Raw genomic sequence first — 17705 nt, 5'->3', positions numbered from 1 at the left:
TTTTTCTCAATCCACCTTGAACATCTGGAAGTTGACGGTTCACGTATTGCTGAAGCCTGGCTTAGAGAATTTTGAGCATTACTTTACTAGTGTGTAAGATGAGTACAACTGTGCGGTAGTTTGAGCATTCTTTGGCATTGCCTTTCTTAGGGATTGGAATGAAACCTGACCTTTTCCAGTCCTGTGGGAACTGCTGAGTTTTCCAAATTTGCTGGCATATTGAGTGCAGCACTTTCACAGCATCATCTTTCAGGATTTGAAATAGCTCAACTGGAATTCCATCACCTCCACTAGCTTTGTTTGTTGTGATGCTTTCTAAGGCCCAGTTGACTTCACATTCCAGGATGTCTGACTCTAGGTGAGTGATCACACAGGTTTTGTCTTTTAAAGAATGCCATTTAAATGGAATCAAACATTACATAATATCTAGGGTCTCGTTCCTTTTACCTTGCCGTTTGCTTTCCCCAGTTTACTTGCAAGCCTTTGTCCTTCAGAGACCTCTGTTCAGTTATTGATGTACCCCTCCTAAATTCCATGTTGAGAAAAGACAGGCCAATATTACTCCATCTTAATTCTGCTTATGTCTTACCCCTCTCTAAAGTCTTTTTCCATTTGATTCTTTTTGTAAATAATTTCCATTTATCTTATGAAGTGTCTCCTCTATTTTTCTATTCTTGCCATTGGTCCATTCGTTCAACATGTTTGTAATAGATTTTCAGAGTTCTTATCTCTTCCAGAATATGGGTCTCACAACAAACATCCTTTTTATTTGACCCATCACAAAGCATTTCATAAAATCCTTATTTGATGTAAATACAACTTTAGAATTTCTCAGTTTAAAAGATAAGTGCTATGTTACTAATTTACATAGAGTGGTAGAGAGGATTATTGACTATTTGCAGAATGAGTTCAGAGAGTGAAGAAATTAAATGACAAAGATGATAAAGGAGCAAGGAATTTTGATTTGTTTGGTGAGGACTAGAAATGTGAGGATGCCTGTACAATAAATAATTATTATAGAACCAATTGTTCTGTTGATTTTTAAAATAATGTCATGCATTTTTCTGATCTGATTTGTATCCTGTGTGATGTTTTGCTGCAGGTCAAAGGCTAGAACAAGTTATCATACTTCAGGGAGGAAAGGTGAGCAGCTACTCTGGTGCTATTGAAATTTTGGTCTGTGTTCTGGCCAGTGATGTCACAAATTCAAGTTTTGTGACCTCATTTTTTGAGGTGCCCAAGGAGCACATTTTTATAAATTTTCCCTCATAGGTATATCTACTTTGTTAATGGACTCTTCATTATGTTTCCCTCTATTAAAGAAAATAACTTGGTTAACATTTAAGAATCATTGATAAATTTCCTTTTTATACCATTTTATTATGTGTGAAAATAACCTTTTAGTGAAATTTAAATGTGCCAAAATATTTATCTTTTTGTTACTAGCATTTCAGGATTCAGATATTTCTACTCATATTTCGACTATAATCAAAGCTTATATGCTACTTCATTTACAAATGCTACCCCACTATAGCTCAGATGAGAAAGAACCTTCCTGCTATGCAGGAAACACAGATTTGATCCCTGAGTCAGGAAGATCCCCTGGAGAAGGGAATGACTACCCACTGCACTGTTCTTGCTTGGAGAATTCCCTGAAAAGAGGAGCCTAGTGGGCTACAGTCCATAGGGTGTCAAAGAGTCAGACTCCACTGGGAAACTAACACTTTCACCTCAACTACTCCTCAAAATTTTAATTGACTTAGTTGTTTTGGATATTCTCAATAGATTTTAATTTTAGAGAAATCTATGGTTGTGTGCCTTTTGTGCTATGAGGGTTCTGTTGTATAATACTAAACAAATTGTGTTCTGTATATGTATTGTTTTTTGTTAACAACACAGTATGTAAGCCTGAAGGAAATGAGCCTGGCTATGGAAATGCTTATTTGTTGGGAGGGTGCTTGTCTGGATCGATGATGAGAAAAACTGTCTGAGGATGCTGAGGGACTCATTCCAGATGTCAATCTGAGGTCCAGATGAATGCCCCTCTAACTGGACAAATAAGAACCTCAGAGCCTTGCTTTGGCTACATAACACTGCTGTGAGCCTGCCTTTTCTTTCTTCCAGAGCAAGTCATCCTATTCTACATACTCATGCCTCTTATGAGGCATGTAGATATGCTAAGTGACCCAAGACTTGCTTCATTTTGAACACAGTTGTAGATAGAACTTTTTAAAGGAATTGTTCTTGAGTAATAAATGAGGGGGAAAAAATGTTGAAGTAAGAAGGGGTTGAGCAACTGTAATGGATACTGAAAGCATCATTTTTGGTTGGGCTGGAAGAAGGGAACATTGCATGACTAATAAATTTTGACAATGAGTTTTGACAGTATTAGTGCTTTGTTATTTTTACTGTTGAATATTTTTGAGACTGTGTCTTTTTTTTCTTTTTGTTTTTGTTTTTTTCTGCTATGCTTTTCTGAGATAGAAGGACTGAAATGAGGGCCTCTACTTCAGAAAATAGGGGTGAGTAACTACCAGGATCCTTTAAAATTCATATGTCTTGTGCACTGTGCCACATCCTGAAGTCTTAAGTGTTCATCTGTTCAGTGGCTTACTGGATAATATCTTCATGATGTGTCCTTTTCTTTAGTGATTGCCTCTAGCCTCATTTCCAAATTTTAAGTTTTATTTTATCTGAGTTTTAGGTAAACTGACAAATACAGAATCTTGGAAAATGGTTGTTTTATATATTTTCTTAAATTAAATTGTGCTTGGGAGTTTTCTTAACATATTATGGTTTCAGAATGTTGACCCCCATGATTGAGATCATCATTGTTAGATCATTTTGGTCAGATCCGTAAGATCATTACAGGTCATTATTACTATTCTTCTAAATGTTGAAAGTGAAAGGTGCTCAATTGTGTCTGATTCTTTGTGACCCCATGGACTATACAGTCCATGGAGTTCTCCAGGCCAGAATCATGGAGTGGGTAGCCTTTGCCTTCTCCAGGGGATCTTCCCAACCCAGGGATCAAACCCATGTCTCCCACACTGCAGGCAGATTCTTTACCAGCTGAGCCACATTTGACTTTAATTAGGATTTTTCCTTTTTCGATCTGAAAAATTATACTTTATACTTTCTGAACTCTTTCTAAGGTCATGAAGATTTTAAATGATAAAAAGCTTCATTTTATGGTAACAAAAAATTTCAATTTTCCATATTGCATTAATCTCACAAAACATACTAGGTTGGGTTAATCAAGTGTAAAATTTCATATATTAAATAATCATTATTTATTGTTAAAATTGAAACATCCATCAGTTAAGAAAAATAGTCTATATTCCTTGGCATGATTACACAGGTTTTGTGTTACCTAGGGCCTGATGTTTAATACTTTTGAAATGAGTAAACTCTGTTTTTCTCTTGACAAAGATCTTTTCACAAATTCTTTAATAGTTTTCTTATTTATTTATGAATTGTAATTTATATATTCACTTCTCTATAAACTAGCAACGTCATTCATTTCCTCTGGTCAGTTTAGCTAAAATATTCTGAATTTTGTTGAATTTTTCAAGAAATTGATTTTTGGTTTCATTGATTTTTATTTTTTGTTCAGTTGCTTTTTTCAATCTTTAATCTTTATCATTTTCTATACTAATCTTTCTGTTCTTTCTTGCTTGCTTTATGTTCGGTTTTCTTTTCTTTTTCTAGCTTCTTAAGGTAGGTTACTGATTTGAAATCTTTCTTTTTTAAATGTAAATCTCAACAGCTATAAAATTTTCTCCTCAAGTACTGCTTTTGGCATGTCATAAATTTTGGAATGTTGTGTGTTAATTTTCATTTATCTCAAATAATTTAATAATTTTCCCCGAGAATGTCATACTTGATTTTTATTAGGAACTTGTTTCTTAATTTCTACTTATGTGTGAAATCATCCAAACTTTTTTATGTTACTGATTTCTAGTTTAATTCCATTGTGATCAGTGAACATAGTCTGTATGATTTCAGTGTTCTGAAATTTATTTAAACTTATTTTTGGTGTTATATCTGGTCTTTTATGGAGTATGTTCCTTATGCACTTGAGAAAAATGTATAATAATTTGATTTTAGGTGGAGTGTTCTGTGTAAGTCTGTTCACTGTAGTTGGTTTATGGTTGTTCAAGTATTCTATTTCCAGAATGATCGTTCTTCTAATTGTTCTATTGCTTATTAAAAGCAAGACATTAAAAGTATCCAAATATTGTAGAGTTGTCTGTTTCTTCAGTTCTGTGCAATTTTGCTTCATATATTTTGGGACTTTGTTGTTAGGTGTGTAAATGTTTATCATTGCTTTATCTTCTTAATGTATTTGACTCTTTTATCAATATTTAATTGACCCATGTAACAATTTTTGTTTGAAGACATCTTTTGTCTGATATTGGTTTAGTCACTCTAGCTGTCTTTTGGTTACATGTTATATGAAATATTTATTCATGCTTTAATTTTTAACCAATCTATGTTTTTGAATGTGAAGTATTTCTCTTGCAGATAACATATAGTTGGATCATGTTTTTAATCCATTTTGCCAGTCTCTGCCTTTCACTTAGAAATTTTAAACCATCTCTGTTTAAAGTAATTACTGATTAAGGAGGACAACTGCTATTTTGCTCTTCATTTTTTTCTGTAATTTTTTTTTCTTGGTCTTCAATGTTGCGTATTTTCTGTGAAATAGATATTATTGAGAGTCCATTTTAAATTCTTTATTTCCTTGTTTTTACTATATATTTTTAAGTTATTTTCTTAGCTGTTTTGCTAGGGATAACAATTTCTTAATTTATAATAAAGTAGTTATGATTAATAACAATTTAATTTCAATAATGCATAAAATTTTTGTTGCCACATTGCTCCATTTCCCCTATATGTTGTCATTGTCACACATTATGTCTTCATACTTACGCACTCATCACCATAGGCACATGGTTTTTGTTTTATGCCTTTATTTAAATACCATATAAGAAAAGAGTTACAAAGATATGTTAATACTGGCTTTTATATTTGCCTGTGTAGTTACCTTTACTGATGTTATTTATTTCTTGATGCACATTTAAGTTCTTGTATATTGTACATTCATTTAAGATTGACTCCCTTAGACATTTCTTGTGGGGCAAATTTACTATTAAAGAACATTCTCAGTCTTTGTTAATCTGAGAATGTCTTAATTTCTCCTGCATTTTTTTAGAGCATTAGTATCAGATGAAGAATTCCCAGTTGAATAACATTTTGTTTCAGAACTTTGAAAGTGCCATCCTACTGCCTTCTGAAACCATGTGGTATGATGAGAAATCACTTTTGTTTTTCTGAAAATCACTTCTGTGTCTTCTCTATTGCTGTTTTGTCTATTTGAACAGTTTCATAGTGATGTGTCGCACTGTGAATCTGTTTGAATTTATCCTATATGGACTTCTTAAGTTTGTGATTTTTCATCAACTATGGGCAGTTTTGTCTATTATTTCTTGAAATATAGCTTCTGCTCATTCCTTTCTTTTTCTCTGACTCTTGCTATGTGTATGTTAGTACACTGGCCTCATATTACTTTTAGGCTGTGTCTATTGAAAAATAAATTTTCTCTTCCTATAACTGGATAATTCGAACGATTTATATTTTTTAGTTTTTTTTTTTTTTGTCAGTTCAAATTTGTCATGGAGGCCTTTTTGTGAATTTTTTAATACTTGTAATTATGCTTTCAGCTCCAGAATTTCTACTTGATTTTGTTTGAAAATTGTATGTCCCATGATTGACATACCTATTTCATGAGATAGTGTTTGTGGGAATCATCTGGTTCTTAAAACTACTTTCCATTACCTTTTGCAGCATATTTAAAGTAACTGATTTAAAATATTTCTCTGTTGAGTCCAGTGTCTTGACTTTGAGTTCCTGTTGCTTGTTCTTAATTTTTCCTTCTGTGTGAGGGACATGCATATTTCTTTGAATGTCCAGTATTCTAGTACTTTTATGTTGAAAATTGAACATTATGCATATCATAATTTGGCAACTTTGGAAGTCAGACAATCCATTTTCCCTATATTTGTTGTCCTTGTTGATGAAGTTGTTTGTAGTAGTGTTCATTGAAGATTTTTTCATTAGATTCAGTTCAGTTCAGTCACTCAGTTGTGTCTGATTCTTGGTGACACCATGGACTGCAGCACGCCAGGCTTCCCTGTCCATCACCAACTCCCGGAGCTTACTCAAACTCATATCCATAGAGTCAGTTATGCCATCCAACCATCTCATCCTCTGTCGTCCCCTTCTCTGCCTGCCTTCAATCTTTCCCAGCATTAGGGTCTTTTCCAGTGAATCAGTTCCTCACGTCAGGTGGCCAAAGGGTTGGAGTTTTCAGCTTCAGCATCAGTTCTTCCAGTGAATATTCAGGACCAATTTCCTTTAGGATTGACTAGTTTGATCTTCTTGCAGTCCAAGAGACTCTCAAGAGTTTTCTCCAACACCACAGTTCAAAAGCATCAATTCTGTCCATAATTCTTCAGGCACTCTATCAGATCTAATCCCTTGAATCTATTTGTCTCTTCCATTGTATAATCATGAGATACTTGATTTAGGTCATACCTGAATGGCCTAGTGGTTTTCTCTACTTTCTTCAGTTAAGTCTAAAGTTTGCAATGAGTTCATTTTCTTTCTTCCTTTCCTTTCTTTTTTTTTTTTTTTTTGAGTTCATTTTCTGTGTCATAGTCAGCTCCCGGTCTTGTTTTTGGTGACTGTCTAGAGCTTCTCCAACTTCACCTGCAAAGAATGAAATCAATCTTATTTCATATTTGACAGTCTGGAGTTGTCCATGTGTAGAGTCTTCTCTTGTGTTATTGGAAGAGGGTGTTTGCTATGAGCATTGCGTTCTCTTCGCAAAACTGTGTTAGCCTTTTCCCTGCTTCATTTTGTACTATAAGACCAAACTTGCCTGTTATTCCAAGTGTCTCTTGACTTCCTTCTTTTGCACTCCAGTCCCCTGTGATGAAAAGGACATCTTTTTTTGGTGTCCTTTTAGTTCTAGAAAGTGTTGTAAGTCTTCATAGAATCATTAAGTTTCATCTTCCTTGGCATATGTGATTGAGGCATAGAGTTGGATTAGTGTGCTGTTGAATGGTTTGTCTTAGAAATGAACTGAGATCATTGTGTTGTTTTTGAGATTGCACCCACGTACTGCACTTTGAATTCTTTTATTGACCATGAGGGCTATTCTGTTTCTTGTAAGGGATTCTTGCCCAGAGTAGTAGATATAATGGTCATCTGTATTATTCACCCATTCCCATCCATTTTAGTTCACTGATTCCTAAAATGTCGATGTTCATTCTTAACTATCTCCTCTTTGACCAATTCCAATTTACTTTGATTTGTGGATCTAATATTCCAGGTTCCTTTGCAATATTGTTCATTACAGCAGCAGACTTTACTTTCACCACCAGACACATCCACAATTAGATGTTGTTTCCATTGTGGGTCAGCCTCTTCATTCCTTCTGGAACTATTTCTCTACTCTTCTACAGTAGCATATTGGGCACCTACTGACTTGGGGAATTCATCTTTCAGTGTCATACCTTTTCCCCTTTTCGTATTGTTCACTGGATTCTAAACACAAGAAGCCAAAGCAATTTATCATTTTTTTTTTCTCCAGTGGACCACATTTTGTCAGAACTGGCCACCATGACCCATCCATCTTGGGTGGCCCTACAAAGCATGGCTCATAGTTTCACTGAATTAGATAAGACTGTGATACATGTGATCAATTTGGTTAGTTTTAGGTGATTATGATTTTCTTTCTATATGCTCTATGATGGATGAAGATAAGCGGCTTGTGGAAGCTTCCAGATGGGTGGGACTAACTATGGGGAAAACTGGGTCTAGCTCTGGTAGGCAAGACCGTGCACAGTAAAACAGTAACAGACTTCACTTTCTTGGGCTCCAAATCACTGTGGCTGGTGACTGAAGCCATAAAATTACAAGGCACTTGCTCCCTGGAAGAAAAGCTATGACAAAATTAGACAGGATACTAATGATTAGAGACATCATTTGCTGACAAAGGTCCATATACTCAAAGTGATAGTTTTTCCAGTAGTCATGTATGGATGTGAGATTAGGACCATAAAGAAGGCTGAGCATTGAAGATTTGATGCTTTTGTACCATGGTATACTCATGAGAGTCCCTCAGACAACAAGGGAAAAACCAGTGAATCCGAACGGAAATCAATCCTGAATATTCACTGGAAGGTCTGATGCTGAAGCACCAATAATTTGGCCACCTAATGAGAAAAGCTGACACAATGGAATAGACCCTGTTCTGGGAAACATTGAAGGCAGGAGGAAAAGGGGACAAAAGATGATGAGATGGTTGGATGGCATTACTAACTCGATGGACAAGGATTGGAGAAAACTACAGGAGATGATAAAAGAGAAACCTAGCAAAGAGCATTTCATGGGATCACAAAGAGTTGGACATGACTGAGTGACTGGAGAGGAGGCCAGCGTGGCTGCAGGTAGTAGGAGTCAGAATATCCCAGCCATGAAGGCAATGGCACCCCACTCCAGTACTCTTGCCTGGAAAATCCCATGGATGGAGGAGCCTGGTGAGCTGTAGTCTATGGGGTCACTAAGAGTTGGCCACGACTTCACTTTCACTTTCACTTTCATTCATTGGAGAAGGAAATGGCAACCCACTCCAGTGTTCTTGCCTGGAGAATCCCAAGAACAGGGGAGCCTGATGGGCTGCCATCTATGGGGTCGCACAGAGTTGGACACGACTGAAGTGACTTAGTAGCAGCAGCAGTAGCAGCATGCAAGTGGGATCTGGTTTGGGTAGGTGTATTTTTGATGCAGTTATTGCTCTGAGTGCCATAGTTGGGGCTGTGCTGATGTCGAGGCCGAAGTGAGGAAGCTTTGGTTTCTAGTTGGAGCCCCAGGCCGTATCTGAGGACCTTGCCATTGCAGCCCTTTGATTTGGTGAGATTCCTGAGTGCCTAGTGGGTTGCAGTGGTTGCGGAGTCCTGGTGGACTAAAACCAGGGGACAACAGCAGTAGGACTCCATGGAGATGGCACGTGTATTCAGATATCAGGGCCTTTGCATGGGGACTCTTAGGCACAGAGATACCTAGATGGAGTTCCAAAGGACACTCAGCCCCACATCAAATCCCCCACCAGTCATGCACGCTCAGTCAGACGGACACCCACTGGCACTTGAACCTAATTTGCTGCACTCTATTGACAGATATGTATCCAGTTATATGTAAGGGATCAATACAGTTGGGTAGCAGATACAGGCCTTCCCCCCATGAAGCAAGCGTATCGATGTTGCCCAGTGGGAGACCGGGTACACGTGTGAAGCCTGCCTGTGCTGTCTGTCCCTTTGACAGGTGAAGTTGCCAGGCATGACTGTCCATCACCCAGGAGATGAAGCCCTGCCCATAAGGTGGTGACTCGAGGTGCAAGGGAGTCGGCGAGAAGTGTGGCGGGCCCAGGTTGCTGCCAATTCTTTTTGGATCATTGAGCACGGTACACCTTCCCCTACCCCAAGACGTGTCATGGATTTCGGCTTTCCTGGGAATGCCTGAGTGGCTGTAAGTATGGGGGGACTGTTCCTCTTGCTGAAAAGCCTGGGGGCTCTGAGTTCCTCCGGGTTCTGGGGGAGACTCAGGTCACTGGCTCCTCCTGGGATCTGTGTTGCCTGCCCTGTGGAGGTCGGCAGCAAGCCAGCACGTGCTCAGATCAATGATGACACCCTCACCTGCATTCCTTGGAAAATCTGAACAAAATGAGTGAGAACTCACTACCGTCTCCTCATCGAAACTGAGGTCCAGCACGTTGCTGCCCCTGTGGCTACGGGAGGGCTAGTTAGCATGAGGGCCAGCTACATCTGTGTCATACACATGGACACAGCACCCAGGTCACCACAATTTGTGAGGCTCCCATCTGAGGGTGGGCTGTGGACAGGCATTTGAGTGGACTTCAGAGTGCCAGGTCCTTGGTAATGACTGGGGGGGGCAGAGGAGGCTGCCAGCTTGGCAGCTGGTGGTAGGAGGTGCAGTGGACCCTGGCCTAGGCCCATGGAGCTCTTGGCTTGGACAGGTGTGTTCCGCCCCAGTTCCTGCTGCGAGTGCAGTCGTTGGGACTGTGCTGATGTGGAAGCCAGAGCAAGGAAGCTACAGTGGCTTCTTGATTGCAGCCCCAGGCCAGAGTTGCGGCCCTCGCCATTGCGGCCCTTTGGGTTTTTAAGGTTCTCGAGGGCGTGGTTGGCTGCAGCAGGTGCAGTGACCTGGTGGACCAGGGGCACTGACAAAAGGCAACAGGCCTCGTTTCTGCAGTTGGCAGCTCCTATACTGTGACTCTCGGCACAGTGCTCGATCTGTGGGGGCCACTGGAGTGTGGTGAGGCACCAGCTCTGCATTCCTTCTGTGGGTTAGCCAGAGTACCTAGGAAAAGCGTACTGCAGGTGAGGAAAGTTGCAGTGTGATTTCCTGGGAGGAACTGCCTCCCTGAGACTGCAGGCACTGTCTTTGTGTTTCCAAGGATACCTTGGTCCCCTTGAAGGTGCCCTTGGCTCCCTGCAAAAGAGAGGGCCCGCTGGTCCTCAGAAGACTTCTGTGGCCTTGGTGGCCTGATACCTGAAGAGGGATACTCAAGGTTATCTTGCAGGGGCTTTGAAGAGTTCCATGTACTGAGGCCTGCCTGCCAACCAGTCTGGGTAGAACTGAGGTCTGTGCACATGCCTGTTGGTCCCTTTGGCTCTTGGGCATGGAAATTTCAAGTTGTAAGAATTCCTAAGGGATGGGGCAAGGTGGCCAGCCTGGGTGGGACTCAGGTGTTTTCTACCCTGCAGAGAAGTATCATCACTGAGACAGTGGTTGTGGTAGAGGTTGGGCCTTGGTTGGCATGCCTAGCCTGCCTCCACAGTATAGCCAGTGGCTACCCTGGCACGGTTTTAGGAAACCTTGCACAGCAAAGCTTTTCTCCTGACACTTCTTCTCAGGTCTTGGAAGCAGCCTTCGTGTCCTGGGTGGACTTGGTAGTTTTACTCTGGTGGAGAAGAGGTGCCGGGCAGAATGGTGTGGGTCAACTAATCAAGGCCTTCTTACTTCTGTGGGTCTTTCTGGGTGCTGATTGTCCCTTGTTTGAGCAGGGCACCTTAAGGCTTCTGATACGGTTGAGAAGCCTTGGGGGCAGGAGCAGTTCAGCTTGGACCAGGCCCTGGACTAGGGGAGCTTTTCCTCAGGTGTGGTTGGTACCCAGGGCTCTGCGGGATGTGGATTTGAGCATAATCTGACTGCTAAAGGGTCCCAGTTTCTTTGAGAGTGACCCCTGAACCCTGATACCTGAGGATGACCACCTCCCATCTTCACTTTCCAGCGGAGCACTGGAGAGTGATTGGACACAGTCAGCCAGACAAGTTTCATTCCCTGAGTTATTTTAGCATTTTGAGGGTGTGTTGGGCCTTTTCTGCTCTGGGGCCAAGTTCATGGAATTGTCTGTCTTCTCAGGAAACTTCACTTGTACCTTGAGGAGCTGGGACTGGTGAGAAAGGACAACTAATTGTAGTAGTACTGGCATGGCCTCCAGATACGTGGCAGTTCCACAGAGGCTCCACTTGCTGATTTTGAGCAGTCAGGTTCCTGTGCTTTGGTCAGAGGGCGTGGGTTTTGGAAATCAGGAGCCCATGCCCTGTGTGAACAGCCCCTTAGGGGGAAAGTTTGCATGGGGCTTATGGAAGGTGTCAGGCGTGATCCTGCCGTATTGTGAGAAGGCTGGATGTCAGGGCTCTGTAGACAAGGCACACCTTTTCAGGCAATGAGGCCTTTACAAAGGGGCTCAGCCTTTAAGGAGACAACCAGGAGTTCCAGATCCACGCCCAGAATCCTGAAAGCTCATCTTTGTACACAGCTCATTTTTGTACACTGGAACACACACACACAACCCAACATCAAGCCCCTCACCACACTCAGCCAAACAGACACACACAGATAATATATCCTAACTTCCTACTGATGCATGTGTATCCACTGGTATATAAGGGATTGAGGCAGTTAGAAAGCAAATGAAGGCCTTCAACCGGGGAACTGTCAGCGTGGATGTTATTCAGAATGGGATGCACATCTGAAGCATGCCTGTGCTTTTCAGTTTTCAGGAACAGTTGTCGGATATGACTGTCCATCACCCAGGAAAAGAGGCCATGTGTGGTATGCATTGACTTGAGGTGCAAGGGAGTCTGGTCAGAAGTGTGGCGGGCCCAAGTTGCTGCCACAGCTTTCTCAATCACTATGGAGGGTACACCTTCCCCCTTTTGGATTAAGGGTTCTGTGGGTTCCATGAGATTGCCTGAGTAGCTGTAAGTGTGGATGGACTGATCCTCTTACCGAGAAGCCTGGGGGCTTTGAATTGCCTAGCTGCTAGAGGACTCCCAGGCTCACTGGCTCCTCCTGGGAGCTGTGCTGCCTGGCCTACTGTGGTGTACAATGAGCCACCTGAAACTTCTTGGGGAAAGTACCCTTGTTCCTGAAGGGACGGGGACTTGTGGGCAAGGACACCTGAGCTGTAGTAGAAGCTGGCATGGTTTCAGTCTAGGTGGCAGTCACACAGATGCTCTGCAGGGCGACCTTGAGCAGTCAGGTCAATGTGCTTTGATCAGAGGGTGGGTGTCATGGGGATCAGGAGCCCAGGGCCTATTTCAACAGGTCCTCTGGATGAATATTGCATGGGGCTTGTTGAAGGCGGCATGCTTCATCTGCCATTTTATGTGACGGCAGGGCTCTGTGGAGAAGTCATGCCTATTCAGACACTGAGGCCTTTGCAAAGGGGCTCTGACACAGAGACCCCCAAGAGTTTCAGAGGCACACCCAGAATCCTGAGAATATATCTTTGTTGGTAGACCAGAACACACGCACTCAGCCCCACATTGAATCCCCTGGCCACACACGGCTTTCAGAGAGATAGACACCCACAGGCATTTGAAACTAATTTCCTACATTCCTGGTGACAGATAGGTATCCAGTCATATGTAAGGGATCAAGACAGTTGGGGCTCAGATCCAGAACTTCCCCCAGAGAACCATGGGCATCAGTATTGTTCAGCAAGAACAAGGGAACACATCTGAAGCCTGCCTGTGCTTTCTGTCCCCTTGTCAGGTGACATTGCCAGGTATGACTGCCCGTCACCCAGGATACAAAGCCCTGCCCGTGAGGTGGTGACTCAAAGTGCAAGGGAGCCCAACAAGAAGTGTGGGGGGCCCAGGTTGCTACCTCTACTTTTTGGGTCACTGAGCATGGAATGCCTTCAGCTAACCCAAGATGTCTCATGGATGTACAGTTTCCTGGGACTGCCTGAGTAGCTGTAAGTTTAGATGGACTGTTCTTCTGGCCTTGAAGCCTAGGAGCTCTGAGTTCCCCCAGCTGCTGGGGGACTCCCAGGTCACTTGCTCCTCCTGGGGGCTGGCCTGCCTTCCTGGCTAAAGTACACAGTGAACCCACAGGTGCTCAGATCGATGATGGCACCCTCACATGCGTTCCCTGGAAAATCTGAACAAAATGAGTGAGAAATTGATATCATCTCCTCATCGAAACAAGGTCTAGCACATTGTCTCCTCTGGGGCTAAGGGCAGGACTAGTTACAAGTGCGGGCAGCTTCAGTTGTGCCGCACACATGCAAAGAGCACTGGCGTCACCCCCACTTGCGAGGCTCCTGTCTGAGGGTGGGCATATACAGATGTTTGAGCAGTCTTCTTGGAATGTGAGCTGCATGGTGAATGCCACTGAAGAGCAGAAGAGGCTTGTCCAATGGCGATAGGAGTCGCAGTAGATCCTGGCCTAGGCCCATGGAGCTCTTGACTTGAAAAGGCACATTTCACCCTGGTTCCTGCTATGAGTGCACTAGTTGGGGCTGTGCTGTTGTGGAAGCTGAAGCGAGGAAGCTTCTGTAATTTCTGATCGGAGCTCCAGGTCAGATCTGAGGCCCTCGCCATTGCAGCCCTTTGGGTTGGTGAGATTCCCGAGTGGCCTGGGTACTGTAGCAGTTGCAGGGACCTAGTGGAGCATTGGCAGGGGCAAAAGGAAATAGGTCTAGTTTCTGTTCTTGACAGTTCCTGTATTGCAGCTCCTGTCACAGTGTTGAGCCTTGCAGGACACGGTGGACTGGGAGGTGATCCTAGCCATACATTCCTCCTGTGGGTTGGCCAGAGGCCTAGAGTAGAATGGTTGTGCAGGTGAAGAAAGGTGTAGTGTGATTTCCTGGGACAATCTGTCCCCTGATATTCAGGCACTGTTCTGTCTTCAGTGATACATACTGTGGTCCTTTTGGAGCTGCTCGTGGCTGGGTGCAGAGGACAGGGCGTTGCTGGTGCTTGGGAGGCTCGGTGATAGTGACCTTGGTGGCCTGATGCCAGAAAAAGGTCTTTCGAACTGTATCTTTGGTGCCTTGAAAAGTTATAATAACTAGGCCTAGCAGCCAGCCCTCTGGGTGGTAATAAGGTATGTGGACATGCCCCTTGGCCCCCATTTAGCCCTTGGGACTGGAATTTGCAAGGTGTATGAGTTCCTGAAGAATGGGGCCAGCAAGACGGCCCGGATCCCACCCCGGTGTTCACCACCCTGGCAGTGACATATCAACCTCGGAAGACCATGGCTGTGGTCGAGATCTGGCATTGGCTGGCATAGCACGCTGCTTCAGTGTAGTAGCCACTGGCTCCCCTGACATGATGGTGGGAAACTGGCAAATCCAAGGTCTTCCCCTGCCTGATTTTCTGGAGTCTTCCTGGAAGCAGCCTTAGTGATCTGTGAGCGCTTGGTGGTCTTGTGTGGTGGGGACAAGCTGCCAGGCAGGATGGCATGGTGTTACCGTAATCAAAGCCACCTTCTTCCGGTGGGTCTTGCTGAGTGATGATTGCCCTGTGTGAGTAGAGCCCTTGGAGGCTTCTGATGTGGGTGAGTCACCCTTGGGGGCAGAAGGAGTTCAATTTAGACAAAGTCTTGCTTTATGGGAGCTTTCTCTAGGGTGTGGTTGGTACCCAGGGCCCTGCAGGCTGTGGATCTGAGCATAATCTGCCTAGGAAATGGGCCCCGTTTCTGTGGGAGTGACCCCTGGATCCTGGTACCTGAGGATGACCACCTCTTGTCTTGCACTTTCCAGCAGAACCCCAGAAACTGACTGGACTAATTGCACAGGAAGAGGTGCATGCCCTGTATTCTTTTGCTCTGCGAGGGTATGGTGGGCAGTATCTGGCCCAAGGCCAAGTTAACCACACTCTAGGCTTTCTCTGGAAAGTATCTTTGTTCGGGGAGGAGGTGGGACTTGTGGCAAGGACACCTGAGCTGTAATAGTAGCTGGGGTACTCTCACGGTGAGGGACATTCACACAGATGCTCTGCAAGGGGACCTTAGGTGGTCAGGTTCCTGTGCTTTGGTCAGACGGCATGGATCATGTAGATTGGGCCCCAGAGCCTATGTCAACCCCTTAGTGTAATTTTGCATGGTGTTTTGTGGGAGCATGGGAGTTCAGGTCTCCATGGAGAAGATGTGCGTGTTCAGACACCAAGGCCTTTGCTCAGGGGTTCTGAGACATGGAAATACACGGAAAGAGTTCCAAAGGCACCCAGAATCCTGAGAGCACATCCTTGTTGGTACACTAGAACACGAGTACTCAGACCCACGTCAAGTCTCCCAACATGCGTGCACACTCAGTCAGACAGACATCCACAGTCACATGAACCTAATTTTCTTCACTTGTGCCAACACATAGGTATCCAGTCGTGTATAAGGGATACTACAGTTGGGAAGCAAAAAAGGCCTTCCCTCAGGGAACCGTGGGCATCAGTATTGCTTAGCAAGAAGCTGGGTACACATCTGAAGCTTGCCTGTGCTTTCTGTCCCCTTGTCAGGTGAAGTTCCCAAGTGTGAGTGTCCGTCATTCAGAAAATGGAGCCCCGCTCGTGAGATGGTGACTCGAGGTGCAAGGGAGTCCGGTGAGAAGTGTGGTGGGCCCAGGTTGCTGCCACTGCTTTTTGGATCACCGAGCACGGTATGCCTTCCCCTGCCCCAAGACGTGTCATGGATTTCGGGTTTCCTGAGACTGCCTGAGTGGCTGTATGTATGGAGGGACCATTCCTTTTGCTGAGAAGCCTGGGGGCTCTGAGTTCCCCTGGGTGTTGGGGGACTCCAAAGTCACTGGCTCCTCCTGGGAGCGGCCCTGCCTGCCCTGTGGAGGTGGGCAGCGAGCCAGCACGTGTTCGGATCGATGATGACACCCTCACATGCATTCCTTGGAAAATCTGAACAAAATGAGTGAGAACTCACTACCGTCTCCTCATCGAAACTGAGGTCCAGCACGTTGCTTCCCTTGGGGTTAAGGACGGGGCTAGTTAGCAGTGAGGGCATCTCCCACTGTGTCACACACACACATGGAGGAGCCAGGTCACCACCATTTGCGAGGCTCCCGTCTGAGGGTGGGCCGTGTACAGATGTTGGAGCGGCTCTTGGAATGCGAGGTCCACTGAGGAGCATAGAGGCATTCAGCTTGTCCAGTGGTGGCAGGAGTCACAGTAGATGCTGGCTGAGCTCTTGAGCTCTTCACTGAAAAAGGTGTGTTTCCTCCCTGTTAATGCTGCTAGTTGTGCTCGTTGGGGTAGTGGTGATATGAAATCCGAAGCAAGGAAGTTTCTGTGGTTTCTGATCGGAGCCCCAGGTCAGATCTGAGGCCTTCGCCATTGTGGCCCTTGGGTCGGTGAGATTCCTGGGTGCCCTGTGGACCTGCAGCGGTTGCAGGGACCTAGGGGAATGGTGGCAGGGGCGAAAGGCAATAGGCCTTGTTTCTGCCCTTGGCATTTCCTGTATTGCAACTGTTGTCACAGTCCTTGAGTTTTAGAGGCTGCCATGGACTGTGCTGTGGTCCTAGGCCTGCATTCCTCCTGCGATTGGCCTGAGGCCTAGAGCAGAGTGGTTGTGCGGGTGAGGAAAGGTGCAGTGTGATTTCCTGGGACGTTTTCTCCCCTGAGGCTGCAGGCACTCTGGTTTTTTTCAATTATACATACTGTGATCCTTTTGGAGCTGCCCTAGGCTGGGTACAGAGGAGAGGGCATTGCTAGTGTCTGGGAGGCTCAGTGATAGGTGACCTTTGTGGCCTTGGTGGCCTGCTGCCAGAAAAAGGACTCTACAAGCGTATCTTTGGTGCCTTGAAGAATTGCAGTAACAGCAGCCAAGGAACCAGCCCTGTTGGCAGTAATGAGGTGTATACACATGCCCCTTGGCCCTCCTGTGGTCCTTGGGTCTGTAATTTGCCAAGTGCATGAGTTCCTAGGATGGAGCCAGCCAGAAAGACCAGATGGCACTCAGGTGTTCACCACCCTGGCAGTGAAGTAGCAGCCTTTGAGCCCTGTGGTTGTGGTAGATATTGGCATTGGTTGACATACCAAGGCTGCCTCAGTCTAGTAGCCAGTGGCTCCCCTGGCACTATGGTGGTGAAATGCTGTTGCTGAGTCGTAAAAGACACCAGGATTCTTGGCCTTCTGGAGGAGAGGAGTTCAGTCCAGGCCAGGTGATGATGCTTAATCGCTCAGAGTTTTTCTGTGATAAAGTTTTATTAAAATATAAAAGAGATAGCAAAACTTCTGACATAGACATCAAAATTGAGTAGAAAGAGTGCCCCCCTTCTAGTCTTTAGCAGGAAATTATTTATCTAATAGCAGGCT

General features: G+C 44.3%; 1 protein-coding gene and 4 non-coding genes across 26 annotated transcripts in view; all 5 read left to right on the top strand.

The window, feature by feature from the left end:
* The window catches only part of LOC120875281, a 137389-nt gene that overhangs the window by 32493 nt on the left and 87191 nt on the right, over positions 1 to 17705 (top strand). For 15 of the 22 annotated variants that reach the window (XR_005723908.1, XR_005723926.1, XR_005723924.1 and 12 more), the window contains exons 2-7: positions 1103 to 1143; positions 2485 to 2522; positions 5219 to 5309; positions 7661 to 7787; positions 9394 to 9532; positions 15900 to 16039. The gene's annotated coding sequence lies outside the window, so the exon portion shown is untranslated. The other 7 variants (XR_005723916.1, XR_005723909.1, XR_005723918.1 and 4 more) reach the window with 7 other exon arrangements.
* On the top strand, positions 1965 to 2031 carry LOC120875762. Its single transcript, XR_005724064.1, has one exon. It is a non-coding gene; the product is annotated as a small nucleolar RNA SNORD109A (small nucleolar RNA).
* LOC120875805 lies at positions 9743 to 9835 on the top strand. The gene has a single exon (XR_005724099.1). It is a non-coding gene; the product is annotated as a small nucleolar RNA SNORD116 (small nucleolar RNA).
* Positions 13506 to 13597, top strand: LOC120875806. The gene has a single exon (XR_005724100.1). It is a non-coding gene; the product is annotated as a small nucleolar RNA SNORD116 (small nucleolar RNA).
* On the top strand, positions 16250 to 16342 carry LOC120875798. The gene has a single exon (XR_005724093.1). It is a non-coding gene; the product is annotated as a small nucleolar RNA SNORD116 (small nucleolar RNA).

Source organism: Oryx dammah, unplaced genomic scaffold (genome assembly GCF_014754425.2).
Source record: "Oryx dammah isolate SB20612 unplaced genomic scaffold, SCBI_Odam_1.1 HiC_scaffold_16, whole genome shotgun sequence".
Classification (NCBI taxonomy): Eukaryota; Metazoa; Chordata; class Mammalia; order Artiodactyla; family Bovidae; genus Oryx; species Oryx dammah.
This window is presented reverse-complemented; position numbering and strand designations above follow the sequence as displayed.